This window comes from Crocuta crocuta, unplaced genomic scaffold (genome assembly GCF_008692635.1).
Source record: "Crocuta crocuta isolate KB4526 unplaced genomic scaffold, BGI_CrCroc_1.0 scaffold687, whole genome shotgun sequence".
In the NCBI taxonomy this organism is placed as follows: Eukaryota; Metazoa; Chordata; class Mammalia; order Carnivora; family Hyaenidae; genus Crocuta; species Crocuta crocuta.
In genome coordinates, this window is record NW_027530182.1 from 1,794,734 (window position 1) to 1,805,434 (window position 10,701).

Here is a 10,701-nt window from a genome sequence, read left to right on the forward strand (position 1 = left end):
GCCTGAGTTGTGACCTCTCCTGGCCTTGAACGTTGCTGCCATCTCAATACACCCTCCTGCTTAGCTGAGTACTAACAGCCTCCAAGATAATAGGTGGGTTTTCATGGTGAGTCTAATGATTTTAAAATATATCCAAAAATTCTTTGACAATTTCTCCTTTTAGAAGGTGGAGACTAATTCTTCTCCCCTTGAGTGTGGGCCTGAATGATCAACTACTTTCTATTTAAAAAAATTTTTTTAAGTTTATTTATTTATTTTTGAGAGAGAGAGACAGAGAGAGTTGGGTGGAGGCAGAGAGAGAGCATGTCAAGCAGGTTCCACACTGTCAGCACTGAGCCCAATGTGGGGCTCGACTCACAAACCTTGAGATCATGACTTGAGCCAAAACCAAGAGTCGGATGCTAAACTGACTAAGCCACCCAGGTGCCCCTGAATGATCAACTACTTTCTTAAAAAAATCAAATGTGGAGGAAGTGATGGTCTGTGACTTCCAAACTTAGGTTGTAAGAAGCATCGTGGCTTCCTCCTTGCTCTTACCTTTGGACTGCTCACTCTGGAGAAGCCAGGCACAAAATTGTGAGGACATACACGCAGCTCAAAGAGAAGCTCATGTGAAGGAGAACTGAGGTCTCCTACCAACAACCAGCACCATGTGAGTGAACTATCTTGGCTGTGAATTCTTCAGGGCTTTAGACTTCAGATGATTGCAACCCCTGCCCAAATCTTAACTACGTGTATCACAAGAAACATTGAGCAAATCCTTTATCCATTTTGAGTTTATTTTTGTGTATGGTGTGGGAAATTGATCTAGTTTCATTCTTCTGCATGTTGCTGTCCAGTTCTCCCAGCACCATCTGTTAAAGAGGCTGTCTTTTTTCCANTGGGGGAAAGGGAGAGAGGCAAACTATGATAGACTCTTGAATGCTGAGAACAAACTGAGGACTGATGGATGTGGGGGGGTGGAAATGGGCATGGAGGGGGGCACTTGTGTGGATGAGCACTGGGTGTTATATGGAAACCAACTTGACAATAAACTATTTGTAAAAAAAAAAAAAAGGAAATATTGAGCAAAGCCCTTCCAAATTCCTGGCCTACACAAACAATATGAGATGATGCATGTTTATTGCTGATTTAAGTCACCTATGTTTTGTGTTAATTTGGGATTTGTTGTTTATTTGTTTGTTTTGGGGGGGCTTTAAAAATATTTATTTGTTTACATTTGTTCTCAGGCTTGGGAGAGGGCTCCAGGGTGGTTAGAAAGCTTCCTAGTGGCTTCAGGGAGAGGTATAGGCACAAGCTCTTGCACGAGGGTTACCAGAGGGGCCCTCCAAAGATGGGTTTAATAGGCTCCTGGTCATGCTTGAGGGTGAGCCTTTTGAAGAGATGCTCGCCCTTCCCAGCCTGGTGGCCAGCCAGCCTGCTAAAGGTAGTCAGGTGGTTGCCCATCTTCTTGATAGGCACCTCCTCATTTAGGAAATGGTTCTCCAGGAAGTCACGGAGATGGTGGTGTCCATGGGCAGAGCTCAGGGCATACAGATCTGAAAGGCCCTGGTTCAGGTTCTTCTCCAGAATCAGGGCAGCTTCTTTGGCTTCCAGGGTGTTACCCCACTCATCTTGTGATGGCTTCTGCATGTCCCGGAAGAGGACGTGGCCTCTGCATTGGTTTTCCATCTTCAAGAGATGCACAGCACCCTTGCACTTCTCCACAGCCAACTAGGGGAAGAAGTGGCTCACACTCTCCAAAGCCCCACGTCAAAATAGAAGCCCAGAGAGAGATAGGTATAAGACACCCACAGATGCTTGTTGACCAGGCTGCAGCCTCCACCTGGGCAGAATCATTCAGACAAATCTGCGAGCTCATGATTGATTGGTTAATAAGGAGCTAAGCCCAAAATAGGGTGTTGGCTGGTTCCAGAAGGAGTGGATGGCCTAGAAGAAGGCTCTGAAGTTTGTGACTGGATAAAAGGTTGGAGGGTGGTCAGAGGCTGATAGAAGGGGCTTCCTTGGGTGTGTTCTGTCCAAACACTGTTGAAGCAAGAGACAGATCCATGGACTGCTGGACACTCTTGGTTGGGGGCTAATTTGTTATACAGCAACAGATAACTAATACAGTGACTTGGCAACAACTTCTTTTGCTGTCCATGCTATCACGCATGTCTGTCATGGGAATTATGAGCCAGATGAGAGGGAATAATTTATGATAGAGCAGTGGGGAAGATATTTTGGGAAATGTGACTGTTCCTCATACCATACCTCCTCATAAACCGTGACATAAAAGCTCCACTGTGTAACCTGGATGTTGATTCCACTAGATTTGTAGGGACATTTCGATTAGAACTTACAAAGAAATAGCCCACAAATGTTTCTTTGCATTTTCTTCCCAGCAGCTCTCTGGAGCAGGCAGGGCAGCTATTATTTTCCCCAACTTAATCGCGAGAAAACTTGGGCCCAGAGTTTCAAATTTCAAGTGACCAGTATGTGACAAAGTCAGGGTTTGAATGGAAACCTCTCTGATTCCATATCTGGGTTACCACCATGCCTCTTAAATAAGTGCCATCCTGGCTATGTGAGTCAGTTAAATCCAATTCAGCATATTTAATGGCAAGAGATAATATTTACAAAGTGCTTGATGCAAGGCAAAGTACTCACTAAGTGGTGGCTAATACTATTATTACATTTATGGCATGCCAGGTGCTGGGAGGTGAATAAGACCAGGCACTTTTTCTTAAGGAGCTTGGGCCGGGAGGAGAAGCAGGCCCCGCGGAGGGATATGCTTCTAGGATTGCCTTGAAAAGCCAGCAAGAAAAGAAGAGCAGGTAGAGGCCAGGTAAGGGGGTGGAATGTCCAGGGTCCTTTATGGATCAATGTTCTGTCCCCTCTCAAATGGGAGGGTGGAGCCTTCCCACCCCACTTTTCAATTTCCACAATAATTATTACCTTGTTTTCTTGGATCTAAAGTGACTCACTGAGATGTAGGAATCAGCCAGGACATCTTAGGAGAAAACACGGTGGAATGACATTCCTACCTCTGTGAGGTCCTCCAGACAATGACTACACGGAAATCACTTCCCAGAGTTCACAGGAGAGTTGATGTAGCCGCAGGCAGCCCATGGGACGGGGGGTATGAAGCGGCTTCTGTGGGCCCTGGAGAGAAGATGAGGATCTGGGTGTTACAGAATGGCTTCCATTGGTCGAATGCACCCGAGGTCCTCGGTGCCACCAAAGATTTTCCTGAGCTGGGAGGAGAAGCCTTCTGAGTGGCTTATCGGGGTCCTGTGTGAGAACTGAGGATGGCCTGTTTTTGTTTGAATTCTCCTTGTTTTTGTTTTTTTTTAAATTTTTTTTTTTGAAATGATCACCAAATTCCCATCATTCTTTGTATGCAACGCCCATTAAACCTAAGCGATTCCCCAAGACAAAGAAAACACCACGTCTGGGGACATGTGCCAATAAGAAGTCCATGACCTTCCCTTGCTGGGGCACTGGTATTTTTAAAGCAACAAATGCTTGATATTGAATATCCCAGTAAGGCTTCCTCCTGAGCAGATCCAACAATTGTCCCGGAGAAGAAACAAACTGGGAAGTGCCCCCAAACTGTTCTGTGGCGCCCGCAAAACAGATCATCAAATTCCTCTCCCTCATCAGGAAAGCAGGAGGTGGGCGTGCACGTGTGTGAGGGGGGAGGAAGCTGCCCTATGGTACCGAGACTCACTGTTGTCCTTATGTCAGCACAAGGCAGGACGTGGGACCTTTCGCTCCCCGCTGGAAAAACACAAGACACAAGCCAGCTTCTCTCCAAGGACATTTTGCACCCAGAGGTCTTTGCCTCCAGGCAAAAACATCGACTCTGGCCCTGGCACGGCCTCTGGAAGCCGAAGCCCTCTTCTGGCTCTGGGCGTGACTAAGTGCTGGGCTGATGCGGCAGAGAGAGGTCCTCCGTGCCAGCCGGTGAGGCGGAACGCCTGAGCAGGTGGCGCTGAGCCTGCTCTACCCTGCACCACGCGCCCCCTCTTCTGCAGGCCGGAGCACCGGAGTAGCCTTTCTCGCCCTTTGTTTTTCTGCAGCAAGCGGAGGCAAAGGTTGAGGAGAGGGAAATGTGATCTCCGGTGAATGGCAATATTTTTCTTTCTCTAATCCCATTCAGGTGGTGACTTTCGCCAAAAGGAAAACCGGGCCAACATGCAAGATGGTTAAAAGCCCTGATTATTACCCCAGCGAATGTGCATTGGCTGAACGGAACTCTGGTCCCAGTGATTCATTGCTGATGGGCCTCAAGTTCTGACCTAGGGTTTAAGATGCGGCTTGTGTGAAGGCGGAGGAGGGCAGCTGTGGGAGGATCGCTCCCCTGGAGAGGAGCGGGCCGGAGCGGGGGGTCTCTGAGCCTGGCCCAGACCACAGCTGCCTGGGGGCCGGACACTTCCTCTCGGGCTGCCTGCTGTGCACCTGCCATGGGCTTCTCTCCTCTCAGGGCTGGGCTTGGGCAATGTGTCTTCTCCAGCCCCGTCACGCCACGTCTCCCAGGCTGGGCTTGGGGCGACAGTGTGCAGAGAGTGGGGGGACAGTGCTCTATTGTCTGCACTCCCCAGTGAGGGTCTCCCCAGTGGGGAGAGTGGGAAGCACTGTCTCGCATGAATAATACACCTTCCTCACTCTTTTGAAGAGTTCAGAGTACCTAGCAGACAGAAAGTTCTTCTTCGCCCTCAACAACTCCCTGAGGCGAAAGCAGGTTTTGATTCCCCCACCCCTTGCCTTTTTTTTTGTTTTTTTAAATAGATGAGGCACTGACAGCCCACAGCAATGGTCTCTGGGAGTGAGCTGTGCAGCGGCAACAGGAAGCAAATGGGGAAGAGCTGATCCGGGTGAGTCTGTTACAGAGGCAGGAACTCTCCTGGCTAATTTCACGCTCAATCATTATTGGACATTGAAAAATCACACCTTAAAAAGTCATGATATATATAATTCCTTGTTCCAGAAGCTGGTCAACTAATTATAAGGTTCCAGAACCTTCTTGTTTAGCAAGAAGTTTCTCTTCTAAGAGGATGCTAGTAGGTTGTGAGGAAATATCATTGCAACTACACGCAAGCAGTTGCAAAGGCCAGAGGAAGAGTAGTGCAAACAGTGGTCCCACTGAGCTGAAGAAATGAAGGCAAAAAGTCAGATGTCTCTGCAGACGGTTGTGACCTATAGTGCCGCCTCTAGTCTTTCTTTGAGCACACTCCAGCAGCAGAAGTGACTTTTCACAAAACCAAAATGCGATCATGCCATCCTTGTACGTAAAATACCCAACAGCTTCGCATAATCTTCAAAATGAAATTCTAACTTCTCTGCACAGCATGAAAGACCATAGTCTTCCCGCTGGATATGCAAAACTGCCTGCTATTTTTTTAGACTCTGTGTTTATTAATTCACTCATTTGTTCGGATGTCAGCCTGGCATTTATTGGAGGGTTAATATTTTCCAGCCGGTCCACTAGGCAGTGGGATCCTAGCTATCCTGGTCGTGCCTAGAACATGATGTGATCAAGACTCAGATTCTGCCTCTAGTCTCGTAACTTATTCCTTGGAACTTATTTTTCTCTCTGGAACTTATTTCTCTCTCTCTCTCTCTCAACCCTCTCCTTGTCCACCAGCTAACTTTACTGTTCAGTGAGCTTCCTTCATCATTCCTCCACTCCCCACCCCTGCCAAATACCACTCTTGTGTTCTGATAACTCATGGCGCTGTAAGTGGGTATTAGGATATTGTTTCCCTACGTTGTGGATGAGAGGTTTGAGGAGGGGGACTCTGTCTTACATATACTGTCTAGCACAGGGCCCAGCCCTTGGTAGGTGACTGTACAGTCATGGCTTCATGGCTACATTGACGTTGGCCAATGAGATGTGAACAGAAGTCTTCTGGGATTCTTCCGGGAGAGAAAATTCTAAACACTACTGTCCCTTGTTTTCTACTTGGTGTCATATCTAGAAATGACTCTGGCTGCAGCCACCTTGCTGTCCAAGTGGAACTAGCTTTAGAAAGAAGCCAATAACGAGGACAGCAGGGTGGAGAATTGGAAGTAATGTCAGCCTGGGATCATTACCTCTAGACTTGAAGTTATGAGAATGGCACATTTCTTATGTTTTAAATCTTTCTGATTCAAGGTCTTCTCTTCCCTTTTCTTCTTCTTTTTCTCCTCCTCCTTTTTCTTTTCCCTTCTCCTTCTCTTCCTCTTACTTGTTCCTTTTCCTTTTTTTGGGGGGGGGGGGCTGGGAGAGGTTGTTTTGTTGCCAAAATCTTCCTAAGTGATTTGGAACTCATTATCTTTCTTTGATTGGACTGAGTGAATAGGGCCCAGACATATTAATCCAACTGACAGCATCTGGTATTAGTTGTATTTTCTCAGATGCCTTGTCTGCCTTACTAAACTGTTAAGTGCTTTGAGGGGAAGAAATTATTTTGTCCAAAACTGTCCTTTTAGTTTCCTCTCCTAAGTGTCTACCTATGTAAGGAGTTCCATAAAGGTGTGTAGAGTTGAATTGAATTGAAGCTTTCAACTACTTTTTCTGCTTTTTCTTTCTTTTAAAAATGTTCATTCATTTTGAGAGAGAGAGGGAGAGAGAGAGAGTGAGCACAAACATGAGCAGGGGAGGGGGAAGGACAGAGAGAATGGGACTGAGAACCCCAAGCAGGCTCTGCGCTATCAGCACAGGGCCCGATGCAGGGCTCAATCTCACAAACCATGAGATCATGACCTGAGCCTAAATCAAGAGTCAAATGCTTCACCGACTGAGCCACCCAGGTGCCCCTCTCCTTTTTCTTAACCCTCAATTTACCATTTCTCTTTGTACCTCACAATTTAGCATTTTATTCTATACTGTTGCTCTCACATTGTTTCCCATTGAAAGTCTTGCAAGAAGTCTTCTCCAAGGAGATGCTAAGGTCCTGGAGAACAGCATCTTGAGTCTCATCTTACATTCCCTTGGTGTCTCATAGGATTCTCACCATTTGTAGGACTCATTAGAGGCAGCTAAAAATTTCCTCATGAACTAATCCTCTGAGACCTTACATAGCATGAATCCCACCTGAGTTTGTAGTTACACACTCCTTGATGATGGAAGCTCCTTGATGATGGAAGTTCTCACCTTTGATTTTTCTACCCTATACCCTCATGGGCACAGAGTGGGCATCAATAAAGGCTTAATGGATGAGAATATTTAAGAACTGTCTCCCCACATATCACAAACCCACAAAGCAATTTTGGTGAACCAAAACCTCTCAAGAACTGGTGTGATGGAAGTGGGACTAGCATTTAGAAAGATCTTTTGGGGTGGGAGGGCTAGTTTTGGGGGGTCAACACTCACTAATACCCTTGTATAGCCATTGGACCACTTTACTATAATCTGTGGGTCGTTTTGGAGCCTGGTTTTCTAATCTGCCAGATACTTCTATTTCTATTTTTGAAGCTCTGCTCCTGATATGTCCATCCAGGTCTCCAAAGAATCCTGCAGTCAAAACCATGGTTTGTTGAAGGGCACTTGGCACCCTGTTTCCTGTCCCTAAGAAGGTCCTTTGACAACGTGCTCCAGCTGCCTGTGTTTCACAGCTTGCCACAATGACAGATATTCCAGAATACCACTCTGCAGTTTAAATTATTTACACTGGCTCCTAACAAACAAACAAGCAGTGAGAGGCAAACCCAGAAGCCTATACATTCCCATCCCTTCACTGACACTTTAAACTATTTCTTTTATCTTGGTGATAGAGATTTTGACCCTAGTTACAATGCGGTATCTCCCAGACACGTTTTAAAAACCTGAAAACCATGGGAAAATGGGGATTGGGTGAGAATCAAGAAATTCATCCTCATTTATTCTTCCTTATTTTAGATCTCCGAGTGGCCTAGCTTCTCTCTCCAAATCTGATGAACAGGTTTAACCTTTGAAGAACGGTTGTGCATTCTTTGCCTTGTTTAGTTTCTACTCGTGTGTGTGAAGGTGGTGGTGGTGAATTATGTGTGTGTTTATGTGTCAGGAGCATCCACAATATATACAAGGAAATGCCAGGAAGCAGGGTTTCTTAGATGTAATCTTCTATGTCAGTGTGTTATACCCAATGAAAATATCCCAGTATAAGACAACTTTTGACATGTGAGGCAGTGTGCTACATGCCCTAGGGGATAAGAGATGTGTAAGACTTATTCAGACCCTCCAGGTATACTATGGGCTATACACAATTCAAAAGAGAAAAAAAATATTTCCAAAATGGGGAAGTTTTGTATTAAAAAAGTAATTCACTGCCATAAAAATTAATATAAACTAGGAATGTATTTAGTAAAAAGAGTAGTTTCCACTTCTTTGTATTACAAACATAATTCACTGCCATAAAAATTAATATAAATTAGGAATGTATTTAGTGAAAAGAGTAAAGTTTCCACTTCTCCATCTCTAATCCCAGAGAAAGGCTCTGTTAAGAATTTTGTTGTAGGCGGGCGCCTGGGTGGATCAGTCAGTTAAGTGTCCAACTTTGGCTCAGGTCATGATATTGCGGTTCGTTGAGTTCAAGCCCAGTGTCAGGTTCGATGCTGACAGCTCAGAGCCTGGAGCTGCTTCAGATTCTGTCTCCCTTTCTCTCTGTCTCTCCCCTACTCATGCTCTGCCTCTCTCTCTCAAAGATAAATAATAAAACATTAAAAAAAAAGAATTTTGTTGTAGCCTTTCAGAATTTTTATGAATATAGAAACATTTTTATGTACTTGGATCATAGTACACATATTGTTCTCAACCTATATCTGTATTTATAGACATGTCTTATCCTCATTTCACTTTTCATTTGCTGTATAATATTCTATTGTATGTGTACACCCTAATGTCTCTTACTAATCAACCATTGGACCCAATTTTATGAGGTTTTTCACTCCATCAGAAACCGTGTTCCCATGAATATCCTTGTTCTCTTATTTTTCTACACATATTGAAGCACCTTCTTCTTGGGAAGATGAGGGAAGATTTCAGAGAAAAGGCGAAACATTAATAGAGCCTGAGGGAAGGAATGGCATGAGCAAGGGTGGGAAATGCAAGGCATATGTAAGAGTCTGTAATTAGACCTCTTAGGGGGAAATGTAGGATGTACGGTTCCGCTTGGGCAGTTGACTCACAAGAAAAAAGTTCAGATGAATGGAGGGTTTGCAAGGGAACACAAGTTCTGTTGGCTTAGATATTTTGAGTTTGCGGTGATGCCATGATACCTAAGAATATCACACACAGATCTGGGAATGGAGGGTGTTGGGTGGATAAGAACAATGGGAAAGAAGAGCCTGGAAGTCACCGGGCTTTCCAGGAAGCACTGGGAAAACTAAGACCTATGCAGGAGACACTGTGATCCAACAGGGCTTGGTAACTAACTGGATGTGAAGGAAGTCAGTGGAGGTAACAGGCCCGGTTTCCTCATTTGGAAAATGGGGACAACAGTTTCCACATCTCAAGGTGGTTACAAGCACGTAGCAAAATATGGGCCAGTCTGCCGTAAGCAACAGTCATTACTATACTATTATTTTATTCGGTTATGAACCTTCTCAGTACTCCCCCAGATAGTGGTCATCTTAACAGGGCTTTCCAAGTTGCTAGTTTATGGAATGAAGAGGGTGGATTACAGCGACCTTTTCAGAGAGTAACTGTGAAGTCACAAAAGGGGGTTGGCTGTGTTTTCTCAGTGATTCAGCAGAAACTTAAGGGTTACCTCCAAAGTGGAGAATCTGGTCTAAATACTTCGGGGCACTTTCACATCTGCAGTTACTGAGTTCGATTTTCCCCTTTATCTAATTCAATTCCCCTCACCAAATTACAGAGCTTGTTTTTGCTTTCAGAGCAGAAAGGAAGGATGGGAAGACACACTCCAAATATTTAGTTAGTTTCAAAAGTATGTGTTATTCCAAGCACCTTCAAGTACTAGGTTTCTTGAAATAAGAAACTATCATCTTGCTATGCTGTGTTCCCTTTGGCAGGAACAATAACCATCCACTTCGTGTGCATAACACTCAGCTCTTTGCAGGGAAAGAAAAACAGCCTGATGGCCGGAAGAGCTAAATTCCAGGCTCAGCTCTCTCCATGTAGCTGGGATGATTTCTCTAGGACTTGTGTGCCTTATCAGTAAGATGTGAGGGTTGAACATGGCATCTTTACATTCCTTACTTATAGGATATTACAGCTTCTCTTCACAAACTCCTTGTGAAGCCCTAGTATCACGAAGCCTGTTTTGCAGATTTGGAAATGGAAACCCAAGAGGTGAGTGACTTAGTTAAACTGAGCACGGTTCCCTGCTCAGGGACGTGATCAGGACCAATAACTGCTATCTTGTACAAGTTTCTCTCTGAGCTCAGCTGGGAGAAAGGCTTCTAGAAGGTCCGGCGTCTGCCTTCTGTCATGTGGACAATGATCTTCTACCACTTGGCAGCCACAGCCCTTAGGCGGACCACCGCTCCTTCCTCCCTTCTCATGCCTTCTTCACACTCTTGTTCCAGCCACACTACACTACTTGGAGTTCTTCTTATGGCCTCACTCCCTCTCATCTCCTGGTCTTTGCATAAACTGGATTTAGTGTGGGGGCTTTGAAACCCCTTTCCTCATGAATCCCTTTCCCTACTTAACTTCTCCGCATTTAGGGTTTTATTCTACCATTGTTTCTTTCAGATAGCCTTCCCTGACCCTCCCTCCGAGCTGTGTAATTT

General features: G+C 45.1%; 1 pseudogene; it reads right to left on the minus strand.

Moving 5' to 3' along the window:
* Positions 1–1,311: 1,311 nt before the first annotated feature.
* Positions 1,312–1,861, minus strand: LOC144232277 (ferritin light chain pseudogene; annotated as a pseudogene).
* Positions 1,862–10,701: the final 8,840 nt, after the last annotated feature.